General features: G+C 39.9%; 1 pseudogene; it reads right to left on the bottom strand.

Annotated features, from left to right (window-relative positions):
- Window positions 1-21,533, bottom strand: part of LOC138089555 (ribosomal protein eL22-like pseudogene) — a 73,893-nt pseudogene extending 52,360 nt beyond the window's left edge.
- Window positions 21,534-24,599: the final 3,066 nt, after the last annotated feature.

Consider the following 24,599-nt stretch of genomic DNA (forward strand, 5'->3'; position numbering starts at 1 on the left):
TTTTGGAGTCACAGAAAGACCTTGAAAGATAAAAATGCCTCAGGAACACAGCTGCTAATAACCTGGGAGAAAATGTGCCTAACTTCAGTTGTCCTCCAGCTCCAAATGGCAACCCCCCTTTCTAATTATGAAGGCAAAGTAAGCTTAACAATTTTATCTTGAAAAATGAATATAATGGGTTGTATCTACTTGGGTAAACAAAAAAGTGAGAATTTCTTCTGTCTTTGCAACCTCAAACAATTTGCCTGTGATGAGTATTATACTCTTGTTTAATGATTGTTTGATAATTTAAATTTTTTTTTTCTTTCTTTCCTATCTCTGTGGAGAGATTTTCTGGGTTGGGAGAAGATTTTGTTTTAAATGATATTTCCTAATAACTTATAACTCCCTTCTTTTCCTCCCTGCCCCCCTCTCTCTCTTCCTACCCTCTTTCCTTCCTTCCACCTTGGCTTTGTGTAGCCTACTCATTTCCATTTTGGGGGAGTGTATCCTTTGGTAGTCTTTTCCAATGAGGTCTCAGAAAAGTTATCTGCTTGTCTTTGTATGTTTGAAAAACACTTTTATTTCCTCTAAATTCCTAGAGTATAACTAAGCCAGATATAGAATTATAGACTGACAATTATTTTCCTTCATTTTTAAAAAATTAATTATTTATCTGACTGCATCAGGTCATAATTGTGGCACATGGGATCTTGATAGTGGTGTATGGGCTTCTCTAGCTGCAGTCCATGGGGTCGCTATGAGTCGGACACGACCGAGCGACTTCACTTTCACTTTTCACTTTCATTCATTGGAGAAGGAAATGGCAACCCACTCCAGTGTTCTTGCCTGGAGAATCCCAGGGATGGAGGAGCCTGGTGGGCTGCTGTCTACGTGGTCACACAGAGTCGGACACGACTGAAGCGATTCAGCAGCAGCAGCAGCAGCAGCAGCAGCTTTGTGAGGGCTAAGTAGTTATGGCACATGGGTTTAGTTGCCCCTCAGCATGTGGGATCTTAGCTCTTCCAACAAGGATTGAACTCATGCCCCCTGCATTGGAAGACAGAGTCTTAACCACTGAAGCACCAGAGAAGTCCCTTCCTTTATCATTCTTAAGATATTCAGTCATTGTCTCAAGCATATATAATTGCTGGTGAGAAGCATTCTGTCTTATTGTTGCACCTTTTCAGGCAACCTATCTTTTCTCTTTGGGAGCTTCCAAGATTTTCTGTTTAATCTTGGTGGTTTGGCAGTAAAAAACCTTTGTTTTTATTTATCTTGTTTGGTTTTGTGTATTTTTATCTGACATCTCATACCTTTTCATAAATCTGGAAAACTCTCCACTGTTATCTCAAATGTTCCTCTTTCCAAGTCTTTTTATTCCTTATTCTAGAGCATCTATTAAACATAGATTAGAACTTTTCATTCTACCTGCCATATTCCTAACTTCTGTTCCTTATTTTTCACTTCTTTTCCTATATTTACTCTTTTCTTGGTGATTTCCCCAGATCCATATTGCAATTCATGAATTATTTCCTCATCTGAATCTAGTCTATTATTTAACAAGTTTAATGAGTCTTTCTATTTTGTCTACTGTATCTTTCACACTTAGAAGCTTCTAGTTGGTTCATTTTTAAGTCAACTTGTTCTTGTTTGTTCTGTTCCTTTAAAAATGTTATACTTACATGTTCTTTTCTCTTTTGTAAATTAATATACAATAATGATACTCATTATTAATTCATCTATTTTGGAGTCTTTGGACATTCTCTTTTTGCTTTGAATTTCCTCATGCATCTGTTAATTTATGTCTATAAATTCATCTTCTGAAAGAGTTATCTTTAGAGAGAATTCTGTCCATGCCCTGAGTTAGAGTCCTCTTGATGACAAGGTTCACCGTTGTTCTTGCTCAAGTCCTACTGAGTCTACTGCTTCCAAACTAACTTTGACACTAGGTTCTGAGCTCCAGATTTGAAGGGTTAATACAGCCACAATAGGGTAAGCAGAGATGTGCCTGCAAACGGGTCTCTCTGCCCGGGCTGAACGTGCTTGCAAACGAGGCGTTCTGCCTAGAGTTTAATGGTCCCTTGCAAACGAGGGAGCATTCCCTTCTTGTGATAAGAAGAAAAAAAAAAAAGGGCCCTGGACAGACTCTGCAGTAGACAGGGATTTCACTCCCCTTGCTGTACGATAACATGTATGCACCTGCGCTGTACTGGAAAGGCTTATTCATGCAGTCTGGAATTCTGCCTAGGGGGCTATATAATAATAAACCACAAATTGTTTGCGCAGTTCTGTTCCTCTGGCTGGAGTGTGTATTGTCTGTCTCTTGTGTGTCTCGTGTGTTTTGTCTTTGTGTCATTTCGCTCGCAACACAGATTATCATATTGCTCTGGTAATGGAAAGGTGGTTGGTTCTGTTCTGGTGTAGACTCAACATTCAAAATCTCTCTGTATGTAGGAGTGGCTGTTGAAATCTCTGTCTCTGAGAGCCTGAGAAAGTCAGCTCACTTCTTCATGCAATCCTGGTCATGTTGGAGGAGATTTTCAGGTAATGTTTTTGAGCTTGTCAGCCTTCTTGGAAAATCAGTGCTAAGAGAATGCCCATCCTATTCTTTGACATATGTGAGGCCTGTGGCTTAAATTCCTTTCTCACAAAGGTATGAGCTTGCTATCCCTTAAGATATATATCAGGTCTAGATTCTTCCAAGGACTGTGTGGTTTAAAAAACTGCATACTTTAATAATTATGTGTTCCTTCTTCATTTCTTGCATATGAAGATGTCCTTTTCTGTTGAGCTCAGCTGTGACTTTAACATGAAACAATTATATATATATATAATGTAATATTATATATATTTTAAATTGGGGTACAGTTGTTTTACAATGTTGTGTTAATTTCTGCTGTACAACAAAATGAATCAGCTATATGTATATATGTATATATCCCCTCCTTGTTGGACCTCCCTCTCCCCACTTACTCCACCCATCTAGGTCACCACAGAGCACCAAGCTGAGCTCCCTGTGCTATGCAGCAGCTTACCACTGGCTATCTGTTTTGCATATGGCAATGCACATACGTCAGTCTCCCCCCACCCCCACCTCCCATCCATTCTCTATGTCTGTGTTTCTATTCCTCTCCTGCAAATATGTTCATCTGTACCATTTTTCTAGATTCCATATATGTGTTAATATATCATATTTGTTTTCCTCTTTCTGACTTCACTTTGTATAACAGACTCTAGGTCCATCCATGTCTCTACAAATGACCCAATATCATTCCTTTCTTTTTTTATTTTAAAATTTATTTTAAATTGAAAGATAATTGCTTTACAATACTGGTTTCATTTCTGCCATACATCAACATGAATTGGGCTTCCCTGGTAGCTCAGTGGATAAAAATCTGCCTGTAATGCGGGAGATCCCAGTTCAATTACTGGGTCAGGAAGATCTGCTGGAGAAGGGATAGGCTACCCACTCTAGTATTCTTGGGCTTCCCTGGTGGCTCAGCTGGTAAAGAAGCTGCTGACAATATGGAAGACCTGGGTTAGATCCATGGGTTAGGAAGATCCCCTGGAGAAGGGAACAGCTACCCACTCCAGTGTTCTGGCCTGGAGAATACATGGACTGTATAATCCACAGGGTTGCAAAAAGTTGGACACGACAGAGTGACTTTGACTTTCACTTCAACATGAATTAGCTATACACATGTCTCCTCCTTCTTCAACCTCCCTCCCACCCCCCCACTCTTTCCCACCCCTCTAGGTTGTTACAGAGACCTAATTTGGGTTGCCTGAGTCGTACAGCAAATTTCCACTGACTCTTTTACATATGGTAGTGTATATGCTTCCATGCTACTTTCTCCACTCGTCTTACCCTCTCCTTCCTCCCCTCAACCCACGTCCGTAGGTCATTCTCTATATTTGCTTCTCCACTGCTGCTCTGTTCTCCACTCATCAGTACCACCTTTCTAGACTCCATATATATGCACTAATAGATGATATTTGTTTTTCTCTTTTTGATTTACTTGACTCTGTGTAATAGGCTCTAGGTTCAACCACCTCATTAGAACTGACTCAAATGTTTTCCTTTTTATGGCTGAGTAGTATATTCCATTATGTGTGTGTCAGTCAGTTCAGTCAGTTCATTTGCTCAGTTGTGTCCGACTCTTTGCGACCCCATGAACTGCAGCATGCCAGGCCTCCTTGTTCATCACCAACTCCCGGAGTTTACTCAAACTCATGTCCATCGAGTTGGTGATGCCATCCAGCCATCTCATCCTCTGTCGTCCCCTTCTCCTCATGCCCTCAATCCCTCCCAGCATCAGAGTCTTTTCCAATGAGTCAACTCTTCGCATCAGGTGGCCAAAGTACTGGAGTTTCAGCTTCAGCATCATTCCTTCCAAAGAACACCCAGGACTGATCTCCTTTAGAATGGACTGGTTGGACCTCCTTGCAGTCCAAGGGACTCTCAAGAGTCTTCTCCAACACCACAGATCAAAAGCATCAATTCTTCAGCACTCAGCTTTCTTCACAGTCCAACTCTCACATGCATACATGACCACTGGAAAAACCATAGCCTTGACTAGATGGACCCTTGTTGGCAAAGTAATGTCTCTGCTTTTCAATATACTATCTAGGTTGGTCATAACTTTCCTTCCAAGGAGTAAGCATCTTTTAATTTCATGGCTGCAGTCACCATCTACAGTGATTTTGGAGCCCCCCAAAATAAAGTCTGACACTGTTTCCACTGTTTCCCCATCTATTTCCCATGAAGTGATGGGACCAGATGCCATGATCTTTGTTTTCTGAAAGTGTGTGTGTGTGTGTGTGTGTATATATATATATATATATGTATGTATGTATATATATATATATATGTATGTATAGATTCTTTATCCATTCATCTGCTGATGGACATTTAGGTTGCTTCCATGTCCTGGATATTGTAATATATGTTTTATTTCCTTTGTATTTTGAATGACTCTGGAGATTCCTGCATCTAATCAATTTACATCTTGAAGGAAGTGCCTCGGGACCACAATTTACATTGTTCATATTCCCTGAAATGCTGTTCTTGTCCCTTCCAATCTACCCCATCCCCCAGTTGTTTCCTCTTCCCCTTTTGATTTCAGATCAAACATTGCCAAGCTCCATGACATATGGGACATGAAACAACCTGTTCTAGTTTATCAAAATCCTATCTGCTTTTACTTATAATTCCTAGGAAAAGAAATATTACTAAAGTCAAAGGCTAAAATAAATAAAGAAAACTCAGTGTCAGTAAATCCAAATTCCTGTGTGGAATTACAATTAAGTCTTTGATGACTATGGAAGATGTGACATTATGTGTTTTTGTATGTATGTTGTGACATGTCAGTTTTAATGACATCAAATTATCAACATATTTTTATAAGTAGGTTTAATTGTAGTGCTTGAGAAAAATTACACATGATTCAAATCTAACAGTCTTCAGCTCCCCCCGCCCCTAAATTGCACACTGGCTAACCTTTTGTTGTATGCATGCTAAGTTGCTTTGGTTGTGTCCAACTCTTTGTCACCCCATGGACTGTAACCCACCAGGTTCCTCTGTCCATGGGATTCTCTAGGCAAGAATACTGGAGCGTGTTGCCATGTCTTCCTCCAGGGGGATCTTCCTAGGGATTAAACCTGCGTCTATTATGTCTCCTGCATTGGCAGGCAGCTTATTTACCACTAGTATCACCTGGGAAGCCCCACCTACTGTTGGTTGCAGCTAAAGGCCCTCTAGGAAATGTAAGAGCAAGGGGAAGAGGGAGGGACTAGTCCAGATCCAGTTCACAGAATAAAAACATGGACAAGCACAACAATATCCTCAGGACGCTCCACACACCTTTGGGAAAATTAAGCTGCAGAATCAACAGGCCTAGGTGCACCCCTGGTAGAATTCAGGAGTTTCATTTAGAGGCAGAGCTGTACCGAAGCAGCTCTTGAATTGAGGAACGTGTTTTCAATGAAGTTATGAAAAATTATTTTAGCTTTGCAGCAAGGAAAGATGCTACAGTGCCTCCTGGAGTCTACTTGAATAGCTTAATTAAATTATTTAATACTATTGCTCCAATTAAGCAATTAGAGCTGAGGTAATTGTGTGAGGTGCTTCCCTGGGAATCCCTCTTCACTGACAGCTCCTTTCACTTCCTCTAACTGCAATTTCTTTCAATAAGTGTAGGTGGAGCAGCTACTGGGATCAGGACATCCATCTACTCAGTGCTATGGATGGTGGGGGGCAGGTTCAGAGCTCAGTGCCAGTGGTCTAAGGCTTGTAAGGTAGTCTGGAGACAAGCCACAGGCCTGAGGTAAAGGGAAGATACACCGTCTTCAGATGACAAGTCCGCTGAGACAACCCAAGAGGGAAGCCCATGAGTGAAGCTGTGAGGCTGCTGGACTGGTTGACAGCTGAATGAGTATTGTAGAGAGTGACAGGGAGTGAGGGGACTTGTCTCCTTTCAGCATTGTGAAGTCCTTCCCTTTTGCAATGAGCAGCCATTTTCTTTTCTAGGTTGTAGCACACTAATTTATTGCCTAATAGGATATGTTTTCCATTCCTTTTAATTCTCTACTGAGAGATTAAAGGAGATGATGTGTGGAAGTGCATGGCTTAATGCCTGGCACATAATAAATCCTTGATACATATTTGTCCCTGCCTATGAAGCAGATTCCTTTTTTTACATTCATTACAAAATAAGGTCATTGCAACTGGGTAGTGTGTAGCAAAGCTTTCCCTGGGTAGGTTAGTTGAATTGATAATTTTAATTCCAGTGGTTGATAGTCTTAAAGTTTAAACACCTTTATGATGGGAAAATTTTAAGATGCTCTGGAGCCAAACTGCTGAGTTTTTTTGAGGTGAGGGGTATAGTTGCTTTACAACGTTGTGTTAGTTTCTGCTGTACAGAAAAGTGAATCAGCCATGTGCACACATGTATGTTCCCCTTAGCCCTCCCTGCCTCCTCCCACCTCGCTAGATCATCACTGAGCTCCCTGTGCTATACAGCACGTTTCCACCAGCTATTTTACCCATGGTAGTGTATATATATCAACCCCAATCTCCCAATTCATACCCCCCACCCCCGTGTCTATGCATCCATTCTGTGCATCTGCATCTCTATTCCTGCCCTGCAAATAGGTTCATCTGTACTATTTTTCTAGATTTCACATATATGTATTAATATACAATATTTGTTTTTCTCTTTCTGCCTTAACCCACCTCCCTCCTATGACTTTGGGGAATCAATGTACTCTCCACTAGGAAATGTAACATGGATTCATTTCTGTTATTAATGTGAACCGTGTTTCTATACTTGTTTCTCCAATTTTCATAGTAACATTCTTTTTTTTGATCAAATCAGAATTTGACAAAATATTTTGCATTGTATTTCCTTTAATCTAGCCTGTAGTTAATCCAGTTGATGCAATTTCATTTAATACAAACAAATTCTCTGCTTATTACTTTTTCTTCTCTCCTGACACTGATATTTTTGAAAAGCCATGACCAGGAGTTTTGTAGAATATTCCTCAATTTGATTGTGTATGAATGTGACTATTTGATTTTTTAATAGCTCTGAATTCTGAGACTTTCTTCCTTTATTGGGGCTTCCCAAGTGGCACAGCAGTAAAGAACCCACCTGCCAGTGAAGGATACACAAGAGATTTGGGTTCAATTCCTGGGTTAGGAAGATCCCCTGGAAAAGGAAATGGCAACCCACTCCAGTACCATTGCCTGAAAAGTCCCATGGACAGAGGAGCCTGGTGGGCTACAGTTCATGGGGTCACAAAGAGTCAGTCACAACTGAGCATGCACTCACGCACTTCCTTTACTGAACCAAAATTTTGTTGTTGTTTCTACCCACTGATGCTAGTAATCTGCATGGTGATTATTCCTGAAGGACAATGAGCGAATATTAATGAGCTTTCAGTCAAAAAATCCAGGGGTTGTATATCTTGGAGAATAATCCCTTGCTGATTTTTTATATTACTCAGCCATAAAAAGGAACAAAAAAGTGCTATTTGCAGACCTGTGGATGGATCTAGAGATTGTCATCAAAGTGAAGTAAGTCTGAAAGAGAAAAACAAGCATCATATAATATCACTCTATGTGAAATCTAGAATAACGGTATAGATGAACTTTCAAAACAGACACAGAGACACAGATGTAGAGAACAAACTTACAGATACAAAAAGGGGATGCGGGGTGTGATGAATTGGTAGATTGGGATTGACATATACACTATATAGGTATATATAATATATATACACACATGTATGTAACTGTCTATATAGAGTATATTAAATATATATACACACACACACACACACACACACATACTGTATAGCACAGGGAATTCTACTCAGTGCTCTGTGGTGACTTAAATGGTAAGGAAACCCAAAAAAGAATCTGTATATGTGTCAGGGAACATTTAACAGGAGGATTCCTGCATGCTTTTCTCTATTTCTCAAGGATTCTCTGTTCATAATCAGTTCCTATTCCAAGAATGAGTAAAGCTGCAGGCATTTCTCAAGACTGAGGTCATGGGATGAGACATGCAGTGACTCTTTTCAGTGTCGGAGACCTTGTATGTATTAGACTATCCATAGTGTGGCTATTGATAAAATTTCAACCTGTGTAATCATCTTACTAAAGATATATTGACTATGCCAAAGCCTTTGACTGTGTGGATCACAATAAACTGTGGGAAATTCTTCATGAGATGGCAATACCAGACCACCTGACCTGCCTCTTGAGAAACCTATATGCAGGTCAGGAAGCAACAGTTAGAACTGGACATGGAACAATAGACTGGTTCCAAATAGGAAAATGAGTACATCAAGGCTGTATATTGCCACCCTTCTTATTTAACTTCTATGCAGAGTACATCATGAAAAACGCTGGACTGGAAGAAACACAAGCTGGAATCAAGATTGCCAGGAGAAATATGGATAACCTCAGATATGCAGATGACACCACCCTTATGGAAGAAAGTGAAGAGGAACTGAAAAGTCTCTTGATGAAAGTGAAAGAGGACAGTGAAAAAGTTGGCCTAAAGCTCAACATTCAGAAAACGAAGATCATGGCATCTGGTCCCATCACTTCATGGCAAATAGATGGGGAAACAGTGAAAACAGTGTTAGACTTTATTTTGGAGGGCTCCATAATCATTGCAGAAGATGACTGCAGCCATGAAATTAAAAGACGCTTGTTCCTTGGAAGAGAAGTTATGACCAACCTAGACAGCAAATTGAAAAGTAGAGACATTACTTTGCCAACAAGGGTCCATCTAGTCAAGGCTATGGTTTTTCCAGTGGTCATTACGGATGTGAGAGTTGGATTGTGAAAAAGGCTGAGCACCGAAGAACTGATGCTTTTGAACTGTGGTGTTGGAGAAGACTCTTGAGAGTCCCTTGGACTGCAAGGAGATCCAACCAGTCCATTCTAAAGGAGATCAGCCCTGGGTGTTCTTTGGAAGGAATGATGCTGAAGCTGAAACTCCAATACTTTGGCCACCTCGTGTGAAGAGTTGACTCATTGGAAAAGACTCTGATATTGGGAGGGATTGGGGGCAGGAAGAAAGGGGGACGACAGTGGGTGATATGGCTGAATGGCATCACGGCCTCGATGGACGTGAGTCTGAGTGAACTCTGGGAGTTGGTGATGGACAGGGAGGCCTGGCGTGCTGTGATTCATGGGGTCGCAAAGAGTCAGAAACGACTGAGCGACTGAACTGAACTGAACTGAAAGATATATAAGCCTGTATTTCTGCTAATAAAGCACCTTTGCTCCATCAGAGCTTGGGTCCCCTTGTCTGTCTGTCTGTCTGTCTGTCTTTCTTTCTTCCTTTCTCTCTTTCTTTCTTTCTCTCTCTCTCCTCGGCTAATTCTCTGGGGTGCAGAAACCCGTCTTGCTCACTGTCCTGCCCGGGCTTCTAAGACTCTCTCAAGAAGGCGCCCTGTGCCTTCATTTCCCCCTTGAGAGGGTGCCCAGTGCCTTTGTGAGAGATGGAAGTCCTGTGTCAAGGACTTTATTGGTTCTATGCATAAACCAGGGAGTATCAGCCTCTTTCTCTCTTTCACTTTCTTATTGTTGCCTCCAGACCACTAGGTCCTGGTCCATTAAAGGACCCCAACAAGTGGCACCCCAGAACAGGGACACTGGTATATGTGGCACTTCAGACAGAGGGACTCGGGACCTATTGAGGACGGTAAGTACTAAGACATGGGTTATACGGCTGGAAAGCCCCATCATTTCTCTACTTTACTTCAACATTTGTTTAAAGCTCAGGGACTTTTGGTTTTGCACCAAAGAATAGAGGCTTGCTTTCAAACAATGGTTAAATGTAATCCTTGGTTCCCTGATAAATGCAATTTTGATTTAGAAATTTGGCACCAGGTCAAAGAAAATTTTGAATGAGATACTAAGCAAGTAAAAATTATTTCAATTGATTTCTGGCCATTTCAAGGTAAATTCTAGCCCTTTTAATATTAAACAACAGACAGAATACTTATTGGATGAATATGAATTAGATGATGAAACGTTACAAAAGGCCCAGTTAGAACAACATAAAATATTTCAAAATTTTCTTCCTAGCTCTGCCCAGCTGCTCCAAATGTTCCTCCTCTGCCAACAGGCGCAACTCCAAAAGTCTCTCCTTTGTTGGAACCTAAGCTGAGCGCCGAAGAATTGATGCTTTTGAACTGTGTGTTGGAGAAGACTCTTGAGAGTCCCTTGGACTGCAAGGAGATCCAACCAGTCCATTCTGAAGATCAGCCCTGGGATTTCTTTGGAAGGAATGATGCTAAAGCTGAAACTCCAGTACTTTGGTCACCTCATGCGAAGAGTTGACTCACTGAAAAAGACTCTGATGCTGGGAGGGATTGGGGGCAGGAGGAGAAGGAGATGACGGAGGATGAGATGGCTGGATGGTATCACCAACTCGATGGACATGAGTTTGAATGAACTCTGGGAGTTGGTGATGGACAGGGAGGCCTGGCGTGCTGTGATTCATGGGGTCTCAAAGAGTCGGACACGACTGAGCGATTGAACAGAACTGAACTGAACTGAATGAAAATTATGCTAATTTTTTGCTACATTAGAAACTGTTATTTCTCATGCTGTAATTGGAGAAGAAACCAAGAAACAGCTAGAGAAATTACTTGCTTATGAGAATGCAAATCAGGAATGTCAGAGAGCTATTGCTGCAATTTGTAAGACTGGGACTATTATTGATTATTTGAAGGCTTATACAATCTAGGATCAGAAACTCAAAAGATGCAAATGCCAGCTGAAACAATGGCTACTACCTTTAAAAAGGGAAATGAAGAATGCTCTGCATGTAGAGATAAAAACCATATAAAAGGGGACTGCCCTAAGAAGGCTAATAAAAAACCTCCAAGAATTCCCCCTCGCTGCCATAGAGGAATGCATTGGGCCAAAGATTGTAAATCTAAATTTGATATTAAAGGAAAACCTATTCCAGGAAACTCCAAACACAGGACCCCCAGGTCCCCTACAACAAAAACCAGGGGCAAATTCTATCTTTTCTGTCAAACCCTCAACATCCTGCAGTGCTGCCGTCAATATACCAGCCCTAAATAATTTTTTCCTTTATCCTCAAGCAGTCCCTTCTAGAGTACCTACCCGACTTTTTGGACCCCTGCCCCCACAAACCTTCAGTCTTTTATTTGGCCGATCTAGTTTGGCTTCTAAAGGACTTACTGTTCACCCTGGAATAATTGATTCAAACTATAAAGGAGAGATTCAAATTATGATGTCATCTCAGATTCTATGGCAATTCAAAAAAGGGGACAAAATTGCTCAATTACTTCTCTTGCCTTACAGTTCTATTAACTCCTCTAACGATATATGGACAGGCAGATTCAACAGTACAGATCAAAAACAATCCTTATGAACAACATTGGTATCTGAATATGCCCAATGAAATATAAATATCAAAATTAATGATAAAAGATTTTCTAGTCTCCTCGACACTGGATTTAATATTACTATTATTTCCAAACACTTATGACCCCAATCCTGGCCTATACAAAAAGTCTTTCACCAAATTGCAGGAATTTCTCAAACCAAAGTACAAGAAATTTATCAAAATGTTTAGATCTACCCATATGAAGGACCAAAAGGCCAGCCTGCAACATTAAGACCTTATGTGATAGATTCACCCCTTAATCTAATAGGAAGGGAGTTACTTATGCAATGGCAAACTCAGACATACATCCCACATTTTTCCTAAGGGCCACTGCTCATTTAACAAACAAAGCAATTATTAAAATTACTTGGAAGAATGATGAGTCTATTTGGACAGAGCAGTGGCCCCTTACGAAAGATAAATTTCAGGCTACTAAAGAACTTATAGACACACAATTAGAATTAAAACATATTGAGGAATCTTACTCTCCTTAGAACATTCCTATTTTTATGATAAAAAAGAAATCTAACAAATGGTATATCTTAACAGACCTTAGAAAGTTAATGCATCTATGAAACCTATGGATACATTACAACTAGAGATCCCATCACCTATTACCATTCCTCAAAACTGGCACATTATTATTACTGATTTACAAGATTGCATTTTTAATGTACTTTTATACCCTTTATTTTTTTTTAATTTTTTAAATTTTTTTTAAATTTTAAAATCTTTAATTCTTACATGAGTTCCCAAACATGAACCCCCCCCTCCCTCCCCATAACATATCAGTGGGTCATCCCCATGCACCAACCCCAAGCAAGCTGTATCCTGCGTCAGACATGGACTGGTGATTCAATTCTTACATGATAGTATACATGATAGAATGCCATTCTCCAAAATCATCCCACCCTCTCCCTCTCCCTCTGAGTCCAAAAGTCCGTTATACACAGCTGTGTCTTTTTTCCTGTCTTGCATACAGGGTCGTCATTGCCATCTTTGTAAACCGGGAGAGATTCACTTTCTCTCTTCCTCATCCTAATCATATCGGGCCTCATAAAAGATTTCAATAGACTATATTACTTCAAAATATGCTTGACAATCCTAATATTTGTCAAAATTTTTGTAGCCAAGGCTTTACATCCAATGTGACAACAATTCCCTCGTGCATATATCATTAATAATATACTATAAGAAGGAGAAATGATATTTTTGACACTGAATGGCCATGATATTCTTTAGACTCTGGAGAAAACTGATTAAAATAAAATCTTTTTTAAAATTGCAGAAACGATTCTTCTTACAAGTGCAGTTAAGAAAAGGTTAACTTCTTAAAATACTTTTTTGGAGCTCCAATTCTGCCTGGGAAACAAAACAGGCCTAAGAAAAAACCTAAAGTTAACTCTTATCATGTCCTTGGGATACACAACCCACTCTATCTGGGACTCCAGCCATAAACAAATTGGTGAAAAAAAAATTTATTTTAATGGAAAAGATATTTCAAGTGGAAAACTATGCCTATTTATCTATGTCTCAATGTATGTCTTTGTTTTTGGGTAATATGAAGTTAATGAACTGTATTTAAATTTAGGTTCACGTGAACTGAAAAATATTCAATATTAAATATAATGTTATTTAAATATAAATATAATTTAAATATAATTGTTTGCTAATCTAATTAAGACGTCTTAAATCATCAACACTATTAAATACCTTCATTTTTTTTTCAACAAAAGGGTAACTTTATATAGATATAAAATAAGATGAAAACTTTTGGATAAACTCTATTAAAAATAATTATATTTTTAATAGAATAATCTATTATTAAATCTAAAATAATCTCTTAGGATTGGGGTAACAAGTTTCTGGAATTATACTAAACTAAATAATAAAAGTTTATTAAATAGTAGGTCATTTCCAAATGAAATAATATTTTAAAACATTAATTACTGAACACTAATCTCCTCTTACAAAAAGTGTTTCTCATAGAAAAACTAAAGAGATTTTAGACTATTAATGAATATATATATATTATAATAGATAATATGATAAAATAAATATATTCACCAATCTATAAAATACTAACATACAAGACACTTCATAGTTGCTAAAGAAAAGTAAGATATATACTTTAATAAAAGGATATAAGAAATGGCAAATAAAATGATGAATACAAAAATATAAAAAGGGTTTATGACAAATGAAAGAAAATTTTATGACAAATGGATTTAACTCATTATCCTGAACTTTCTTCTTCTTCCTTCTTACATGTTTTGATTAATACAAATTCTTCTTTTATATGGGCTATGCCTCTCCAAGGTAAAACTACACATGTTATAACCTACCTATCAACTTACTTTGCAATAATGAGAACACCTAATTCTATAAAAACAGACAATGGCCCTGCCTATATTTCTAAGCAAATTCAAATAATTTTTACATTCTTCCTCTATTAAACAGATTACAAACATTCCTTATAATCCACAAACACAAGACATAATTAAACAAACACATTATACACTGTAACTGCAAATAAAAAATTAAATAAGAGGATATACACAGGAACACTTTTATCTTCCTTATTCAGAACAGACTTTACTAGATTCTAATGCAATATAGTCTTTAAGCCTATAACTATTATTAATATAGCTTTATTTCTGTTTCCAATCTGTGAGATTCTTAAAACAAAATAACATCAACTTTATTGCCTGTTTCACAATACAAAACTAAAACAACATAAAAATGACACCATTTGCCAAATAAGTTATTTGTTCCTAAGAATATTAAAAGTGCAAAATATTTACCTTCTTTTCAGGTCTGTCTTGAAAATATAATCATCTTCCTTGATACACTGAACAGAGATTCAACAGCTACCAGGCTCCATTTCTTTTCCAAGGACAAGGTCAAATATATTTAGATATGAGCAACAATTCATTTATCAAGTTGTTCTGCATCAACTTTTCAATAATTTCACTTAGGAAAAAATATTTGAGTGTTTGCTCCTAATCCTTTGCCCCAAATAACACAAACGACTTAAAACACAGTCAGATCCCATTTCTCTTTATATCAGAAAAATGTATATACTGAATGAAGAGAAAATCAACCCATTAATTCCAAACCACAGCCAAATACCAGTCCCAAACAGATTTCTAGATGATTTTTTTTTCTTTTGGACTGAAGTATTTCCTAAGAATGTTTTCATCATTTTCACTTTCCTTTCTTTCTATAACTATTGTTAATATAGCTTTATTTGTTTTAAATTTTTTAAACTTACCGCAAGGAAATATTTTGACAAAAGCAGAAAAAGACATTTCAAGACATGAAAGGACACCTCCCTTCCTTTGACTATTTGATATCAAGACAGATTAACTAATCAATAGAAATCTAAGAAACTAATCTTACAGGGAAAGGGGTATACTTCTATTTCTCCAGATGGATCCAATGAACTCATATGACTTCCTCTTCAGAAGATTCAACCTAAGGGGGACCTCAACATTCAAACTAAAGACAAAACAACAAAAACCCTAGGAAGCAGAAATTCCAATACAAGCCATGGCAGCTTTAAAAATTTCCAAAAAACGCTGCACTTGACGTCACCGATTTTATGATCTCCCTACTTGGGGACAGATAAAAACCCTTACTAATCAAGCTGAAAATCTGATTTCTCAACAGGGAATGCCTCGGAATCCTGAAAATATTTTTCTTCGCTATGCTTGCTTTGCTTGCTTTTGCTTCCACCACTCAGGCTGACTTGATTGATCACACTTAATGGGCTTATGTACCTAAGCCGCCCCCGCCCTTTTTTTATTGTAGGTTATAGACTGGACAAATATAGGACCAATCGTATCCACTAATGACTCAATATATATGCCCCCTCCTTGGAGCTTGGAGGGGCCCTCTCATCCTGAGAAAGTAGGAAAACTAATTAACATTTCTCTAGGCTATGAAATCCTACCATTATGCATGGGCCCAACAAAATTATATATTAGTGTGAATCAACAAACTTGGGCTTTCATCCTGCCTCCAAAAGAAGACTTTCAGACACTGTTTGGATTATTTACTGCCCTTTCTTTGTCCATGAACCATGTTTTTACTACTAAAACTTTAGGGAAAGAATTAAGGAAAGAACAAAGAACACTATGCAAAGGTTCACTAATAAGAACTTTAAATATATTCCTATTTATTGGGACAAATGTCAGGCCAAATCAGGAAAATTAATGTTAATGGCTAATCATACAAGTGTGGTTTGGGGACCCCATAATACATGGTTATCTAACTGCTCAGATGATATTAATAGAACTATGTGTGATTATGTTACTCAAGTGGCACCGAAAGTTACTAATACTACAACGGAGCATTACCATGACAGAGGACCTCCTGGACGGCTTGATCATGGAATGGCTCCCCCTCGTCCTTGAATCGTCCTTGATAAACAGATTGGGCCTGAGCAATGAGACATCTGGAAACTTGCTGCAAGCACCAAGGAACTTGGGACTTGGACCTGACATTTTACAGGGACCAGTCGTAGCCATAGCAATTATTTCTTTTGCTATGATCAATCATATTTTATACAAGCCTGTGTTCCACTTCCTTTTGTTATAGCTATAGGAAATTTACAATTCAATAAGACTTTACGCTCTGTAACTTGCATAAATTGTAAATTATATACTTGTCTTAACTCCTCTATTTCCTTGAGAAATGACTCCCTCTTGATTCTTCGATCTCGACATAATCTGTGGTTACCGATGAATCTCCAGTGGCCTTGGGAAGAAGGTCCCATGGCTGGACTTGCTTCCTGGTTACTTACTAAATTGCTCCGGTGATCTAAATGATTTGTTGGGTGGCTGATTTTTGGCATTTTGGGATTAATAGCTCTTTGCACCACTGCTGCTGTCACTGGTGTTGCTTTACAAACCTCAATTCAAACACATAATTCTATTCAAAAATGGACTAAAGATGCCCGTCCTTTATGGGCCACTCCGGATCAGATAGATGAGGATATTCAAGAGAAAACGCAGGAACTAAAAACAGCCATCAAATGGGCTGGAGGTCAATTGGCAGATGTACAGAAACAGGTAATGCTAAGCTGTAATTGGCATTCTACTCAGTTTTGTGTTACTCCTGCCCATTTCAATAATAGTGCCTACAGCTGGGAACAAACCAAATTTCATCTACGAAACATACATGATAATGCCTCTCTGAATGTGCAATTATTACAGAAAGAAATATTTGAAACCTTTTCTAATAATCTGCCCTCTTCCACTAACTTGAAACCTTTAGCTGAACAACTAGCTGATCAATTATCTGGGTTAGACACACATGGATGGTTTCAAAGCATTTCTCACAGCATCAGGTCTAAAACTGTAGTTTTGGTGATTATCTTAACAATTATATTTGTCATCTACCATTGCCTTCATGCCAAGATTGTTAAAACTAAACAAACTCTAATGGTCAGAACTCTTTCTACAAATATTATAAATAAATAAGGGGGAATTGTTGGGGAGTGTTTAACAGGAGGATTCCTACGTGCTGTTTCTCACAAGTCCTCTGTTTCTTTTTAAGCAGAACAGCAGGCTGCTCCCAGGAACTGAGGTCGTTGTGTGAGACAGGCTTGAATCTCCTTTAGTAAACATTTTCTTTACGACAAACTCAATTAACCAAGACTCTTTTTACAAATGTAATAGATAAGGGGGAATTGTCAGGGAACATTTAACAGGAGGATTCCTGCATGCTGTTTTCTATTTCTCAAGAATTCTCTGTTCCTTATCAGTTCCTATTCCAAGAATGAGAAAAGCTGCATGCAGTTCTCAGGACTGAGGTCATGGGATGAGACATGCAGTGACTCTTTCAGCGTCAGAGACCTTGTATGTATTAGACTATCCATGGTGTGGCTATTGATAAAATTTCATCCTGTGTAATCATCTTACTGAAAATATATAAGCTTGCATTTCTGCTAATAAAGCACCTTTGCTCCATCAGAGCTTGGGTCCCCATGTCTTTCTTTCTTTCTCTCTCCTCGGCTAATTCTCTGGAGTGCAGAGACCCGTCTTTCTCACTCTCCTGCCCGGGCTTCTAAGACTCTCTCGAGAAGGTGCTCCGTGCCTTCATTTCCCCCTCGAGAGGGCACCCAGTGCCTTTGTGAGAGATGCAAGTCCTGTGTCAAGGACTTTATTGATTCTCTGCGTAAAGCCTCTTTCTCTCTTTCACTTTCTTATCGTTGCCTCCGGACTGCCAAGTCCCGGTCCATTAAAGGACCCCAACATATGAATACCTATGGGCTTCATGGTGGCTCAGTGGATAAAGAATCTGCCTGTGATGGAGGAGACACTGGTTCAATCCCCAGGTCGGGAAGATCCCCTGGAGGAAGGCATGGCAACCCACTCCAGTATTCTTGCCTAGAGAATTCCCATGGACAGAGGAGCCTGGAGGGCTACAGTCCATAGGATTGCAAAAAGTCGAACATGACTGAAGTGACTGAGCATGCATGCCTGTATAGCTGATTCACTTTGCTGTAGAGCATAAACACAACATTGTAAAGCAACTATATTAAAAAAAAAATCCAGGGGTTGGATAATGGACTTTTGGTGTCTATAACTCAGGGACATGGTGCTCACCTGAGGGAAAGGACACTATATAGGTGTCCAATCAAACAAGCCACCGTGTTAGAAGGCAGCAATTGCATTCACAATGGAGGGGGAATGAAATCTTAAAAAAGATGATAGCACTTGGCATCTGATGTGCTTTCCTTCTAGTTGAGATACACCTTGGTTTTACTTGGAGGAGCGAAGGGATATGTGTGCAGTAAAAGTGAGGTGAACAAAATTTGGAGTTCTAGCAGCTACTAATAGTGCCAGGAAGTTCTTACAAAATGGTTTCAACCTTATTATTTTTCTTAAAGAGAATATTATACTCAAGTTTGGTCTTATTAGAGTCAAATTGTATGCTTTCAAGTGTACATTTCTAGTTACAATAATGTACATTTTTAGCAAACAAGGAGCTTAATGATTCATACTAATAAGGATGTGTCTGAAGATCTGAAAGATTGAATAATTGTTCTCTATAAAAATACAAATACCCTGTGAGTCTTGCTGTGACCCTCAGGAGCTGTGATTGAATCAAGTAAGCACAGAGTTACCGAAGGCTCAGAGCAAAGCCCTCAGAGAATTTAAAATAAAAGTTGAAAATAAGGCTTAACCACCCAGAATGAAATGAAAGACAAATGAAAGCAAAAGCTCTCCATGCCTGCTGATTAGAAACAGAAAGCAAGCAGAACCTGGGTGATTCCGAGGTGAATCATAAAGACCGTGGTTGTTAACAGGAGCAGAGCAGTAGGGAGTGATGTGGAAGTCCTCTCTGCCTTTGACTCTAAGTTCCTTTGACCTCTTTCCATATCTATTAAAACAGGAGCATAGCATATGATCCAACAGTTGTACTCCTTGGTATTTACCCAAATGAGTAGAAAACTTAAGTCTGTGCAAAAACTTATGCACAGTACTTCCCTGGTGGCTCAGTGGTAAAGAATCTGCCTGCCAATGCAGGAGACACAGCTTCAGTCCTTGGTCCGGGAAAATCCCACATGATGTGGAGCAACGAAGTCCATGTGCCACAACTATTGAGCCTGTGCTGCTCTAGAACCTGGGAGTTGCAACTACTGAGCCCATGAGCCACGACTACTGAAGCCCGCCACCCTACAGCCTGTGCTCCACACTAAGAAAAGCCGCCATAATGAGAAGGCCATGCACCTCCACAAGAGAAAAACCTGCGCAGCAGCGAAGAGAAGAACAGACAAAGCCAAAACAAGTCCTCCCTCCAAAACAAAAACACACTTATACATAGATATTGATAGCAGCTTTATTCATGATTGCTAAGTCTTGGAAGCAATCAAGATGTCCCTCAGTAGGTGAATAAATAAAAACAAACTGTGGTATACCCAACCAGTGGAATATTATTCACTGATAAAAAGAAATGTGCTATCTGGCCATGGAAAGACATACAGGACCCTTAAATGGATGTTAATAGGTGAAAGAAGCCAATATTAAAAGGCTGTATAGTGTATGATTCAAAGTATATGGCAAATTTCAAAAAGGCAGAATATAGAGACAGTAAAAAGATTGGTGGCTATCAGAGTTTGAGGGACAGGATTATTAATTAATAGGCAGAGCACAGGAATTTTAGGGTGGTGAAACTAATTGGAAAATCTGTTGGGCTGACTTCCAGGTTTTCATTTATAAGGTACATATTGAAATCTCTTTGAAAACTCAGCTACAGTGGTAGAAGAGCCATGTTACCTGAAACAAGCCATATCTTTAGTCTGTGTTTGATAATCTTCCAATCAGGCTCTGATGTGGATGGAGAAGATCAATCTGACCAGTCCAAGGGTTCTGGTTTCCTGCATCAGAGCCCATTTCATCTGAGTGAATGCTTTGGGGAGGAGTTCCCCTGCCTCTTTTCTGTTTTTCCCTAGTCTCTTATCATTTTTCCAGCTTTTATACAGATTCTTCAGGCCATTAAGCAAGGTTCAACCTCTTCCTCTTCCAAATTCCAGCAGTACACTTTTATGTTGCCTCCAGCCATTTAAAAGGTAGAGCTAAGTTCTATGAAGATTCCTATGGGAATCCACTCTCATCAGTCAATGACAGTTTGAGACTCGGAGTTTGAGTATCTCTTTACACTGTGGTGTGGACTCTGCCCAAAGTTCTAAGCTCAAAGGGCAGAAATCCCAGAATCCCAGAAATCATGGTACCTAAGGCGTGCGACAATTCATGGGGTCGCAAAGAGTCGGACATGACTGAGCGACTGAACTGAACTGAAGACTTCATGGCTCTAAACATTTTATGTTATAGATAAGATAAAGAATTTGAAACTTACAGTTGTTAAAATAACACAGATAAGACGTGAAAATGGAAAGCAGTTTCCAAAAATGATACAGTTTTCATTGGCATATTTTTTGTATTAATAGCTCAAAATTAAAACACAGTTGAGTCTCACGGGAAATATCCATAGCCAACAGCTGTTTTCCGGGAAAATTAAGCTTTGGGAATTAGAAAGCTTTGTAATATATTTTCTGGAACTTTAGGAGTCAGATGGAAAACCCTAAAGAAGTCTTGCAGAAGTTGCTAAGTGATTTGTGTTGGTTTACAGGACATGACCCTGGCTTCTCCAAGCTTGAGTCTGGGCAGAATGTTCGAGGAGCGGGTACCAGTCACAGGGGCGTCAGAACTCCCATAAGCCTCAGGTCCTGGGAATCAGGGGCCACATGTGGTCAGTGGCTACCATACTGGATAGTGTAGATAAAGAACATTTTCATTATCATAGAGAGTTTTACTGGATGGCATTGCTTTATAGGAGGGGTTGGCAAATGTTTCCAATAAAAGACCTGGCGGTATATGTATCTTAGGCTTTGCAGGTTGAGACCAAATCGAAGTGACTATGTGTCTCTGTGGCAATGACTCACCTGCTCAGAAGCCGCCGCAGATGCTGTGTAAACAAGTGGGTGTGGCTGTGTTCCATTTAAGACTTACTGCACAGATAGACTCTGGGCCTGTTTGCTGAGCCCCGGTTTATGGAGTTGGCTTCTGCAGTACTTGTGGTGTCAGCATAAACCATCGTGATCTGTCTAATGCTTCTGTCTCCACTGGGTGGTCAACAGAACGTACCTTTGACATCATTCCAGCAATTTCACACAAACATTATCTGCATGCACTAAAACCAAATGTAAAGAATTAGAGCTTAAAGTTTCTTTGGGGGAGGGAGGATTAAAAATACCCCTGCTTCAGCCCAGTTCTATAATTTTATCAGGGTGTAAATTCTTCATCTCTGGTTCTTTCCTCAAGCCTTAACGTCATCTTCATGATGAACCAAGTGTCCAGTTGAACATGATGAGATCTTACAACTGGCACAAGGGATCATTAGTGTAAATATCACCCGTGACCCGATTTAGACTAATCTGATTTCTTGTGTCTGTCATACTCTGTGCAGGCCTGCTAACAGACCTCCCAGAGTGCTGAGCTGGGAGTCAGAGAGGGTAAACATTAACTAGCTTTGTGACCTTGGGCAAAAATTCACATGATCAAGTTTGTGTTTTCTGATTTTTACCGTTGTCAGAGGCCTCTCCTAATGATCCAGTTGTCCAAAGCCTCCCCCGCATCTGTACTCTTTTTACTAGATGATGTCGCCCTCTTCTGGATGCCTTCTGTATCTGCACCGTGATTTCTTTCCAGTGCACCCTTTGAAACCCTGTTGCCACTTGCTCAGGCCGAACTCCTTTGTATTCTCATGTCATGAGCCGCAGTATTTCATTCATGATTAATAAGACATAAGTGAAGAGACAGAATTTAAATAGCCCCTTCACTTTTTATATTACTATAATAAAAAGCTAAACTATAGCCTAGAATTACAGTTTGCAGAAGACCTTAGACAGCCTTCCAAAAATCACCAACAAATACCATATACTGCTTTCAAATAAATAATTACATGGTGAAAAAATTTTTTAAAAAGGCATAAACAGCACATATCAACTTCAGGGTGGAGGTTGCTCCTGGGGAGGGAGAGCGGTAAGTGGTATTCTGAAGAGGCGTACGTGCTGTCTCTTCAGTCATGTCCAACTCTGTGCAACCCTATGCATGTTAGCCCACAGGCTTCTCTGTCCATGGGATTCTCCAGGCAAGAATACAGGAGTGGGTTGCCATGCCCACTTTCAAGGAATCTTCCCCACCCAGGGATTTAGCCCACATCTCCTGTGTCTCCTGCGTGAATTCTTTACTCGCTGAGCCACTGGGGACTGAAGAGGGGACTTTGTTAAATTTTATTTATTGAATAGAAAGATCTGAGGACAGAATTGAAGGACAATATGACAAAATATTTAGTAGCAGCTGGGATTGGTGAAGGTAGATCTCACAGTATCCTTTTATGTTTTCACACCACTTTTTTTTTTCATGTATGTGTGTAAATCTCCTTTTCCTACCCCTGGATAATATTTTGGGCAGATTCCAGAGTTTTTGCTGTCACTTTTAGGCATTAAAAGTTGAATATCAGAAGGGCGGCTCAAGAGGGAGGGGGTATATATTTAGATATAGGTGATTCGCTTTGTTGTACAGCAGAAACTTACACAACATTGTGAAGCAACTATTGATCTGTCAGTCTCTCAGTCGTGTCCTACTCTTTGCGACCCCATGGACTGTAGCCTGCCAGTCCCCTCTTTCCAGGGGATTCTCCAGGCAAGAATAGTGGAGTGGGTTGCCATTCCCTTCTCCAGGGGACCTTCCCAACCCAGGGATCGAACCCGGGTCTCCTGCATTGCAGGCAGGCTCTTTACAGTCAGATCCACCGCTATACTCCAATAATAAAATCAAGAATTTTAATACCTTTAAAAGTTCTCAAAAATCTCAATCTGATTTAAACAAAAGCTTTGACATGTCCTTCAAGCATCCGCCTGCCATGTCTGGTGCCTGGACCTACAGGCTCAGCATCTCTCTTGCTGTCTCCTGTTCCTTGAGCACAAGGACAGCTTCACACACACATGCGTGCACACGCTCCTACATACACACATGCCCATACACATGCAAAGAGGAGGTGGGAAGGAGAGGTCAAGAGAGAAAAATTGGATCTGACTCACGCAGTTTGTGGTGTGTGTGCTGATACCCACTGGTTGAGCAGATGTATATGTGATGTGGGACACATCTGGGCTATTTGGAGTATCCTCCCCATCAGGGAACCTCCCACCACATGCTGTCCTCTGCTCGTCCTTCTTGTAGTTCTCCTGGCCCAGGGCCTTTCTGCTGGGGTCCCACTCTCTTTCATGGGTCCCTTCTGGCCAGGGGAAACACACTGCCTGCTGTCAGCTGCTCTCAGCAAGGTTTCCTCCCCTAGCTTGGCCACTGGGTGGCCACTGGGGCAGCACATACTCTTGCCTTAACCTGCTGATGTGTCCCCTAGACTTCTGGGGCTCAGGCAAGCTCTCTGTGCAAGTTGGACCTGCCCACCTTTAGTGTGAATCCCGGGAAAGCTCAGTCCTCTGATGTCTCTCTGGCCAGAGCTCTTCTCTGCCGATCTTAGGGACCTTTAGCTCTTCCTTTCATAGCCTAGAGGTTGACGGACTTAAATGGCAGAACATATTTTGGGATGCCCTCAGTGAATCCTGCATCAATGACCTTGTACCTCTTTTTAGAAAAGGTGACACATAGTATTCTGTGTTCCCAGCCGAAGTCCATCCAGAGCCCCATTTGAACACATCCATTTAGTCAGTCACTTCTTGGCCAGGGGCTTGTGCTCTTGCAAGCAACCAGGTCCAAGTGGCAGATCTCCGTCTACAATCCTGTATCTATAATTTCCAGCTATAGGCACATGGGTTCCATGCTCTTCAGGGCTATTGTCGCACCATTCCACCTTTTATTGGATTGGCCTAAAAGTTTGTTCATATTTTTCTGCAAGATGTTATGGAAAAACCCAAATGGGCTTTTTGGCCAATCCAGTATTAGTCTGGGCCCTTTTGTCTTAATTTATTTATTTTTAATTGGAGGATGATTACTTTACAATACTGTGTTGGTTTCTGTCATATATCAATGTGAATCAGCCACTGTTGTTCAGTTACTCAGTAGTGTCCAACTCTTTGCGATCCCATGGACTGCAGCATGCCAGGCTTCCCTGTCCTTCACCATCTCCCAGAGCTTGCTC

The sequence above is a fragment of the Capricornis sumatraensis genome, chromosome 13 (genome assembly GCF_032405125.1).
Source record: "Capricornis sumatraensis isolate serow.1 chromosome 13, serow.2, whole genome shotgun sequence".
Classification (NCBI taxonomy): domain Eukaryota; kingdom Metazoa; phylum Chordata; class Mammalia; order Artiodactyla; family Bovidae; genus Capricornis; species Capricornis sumatraensis.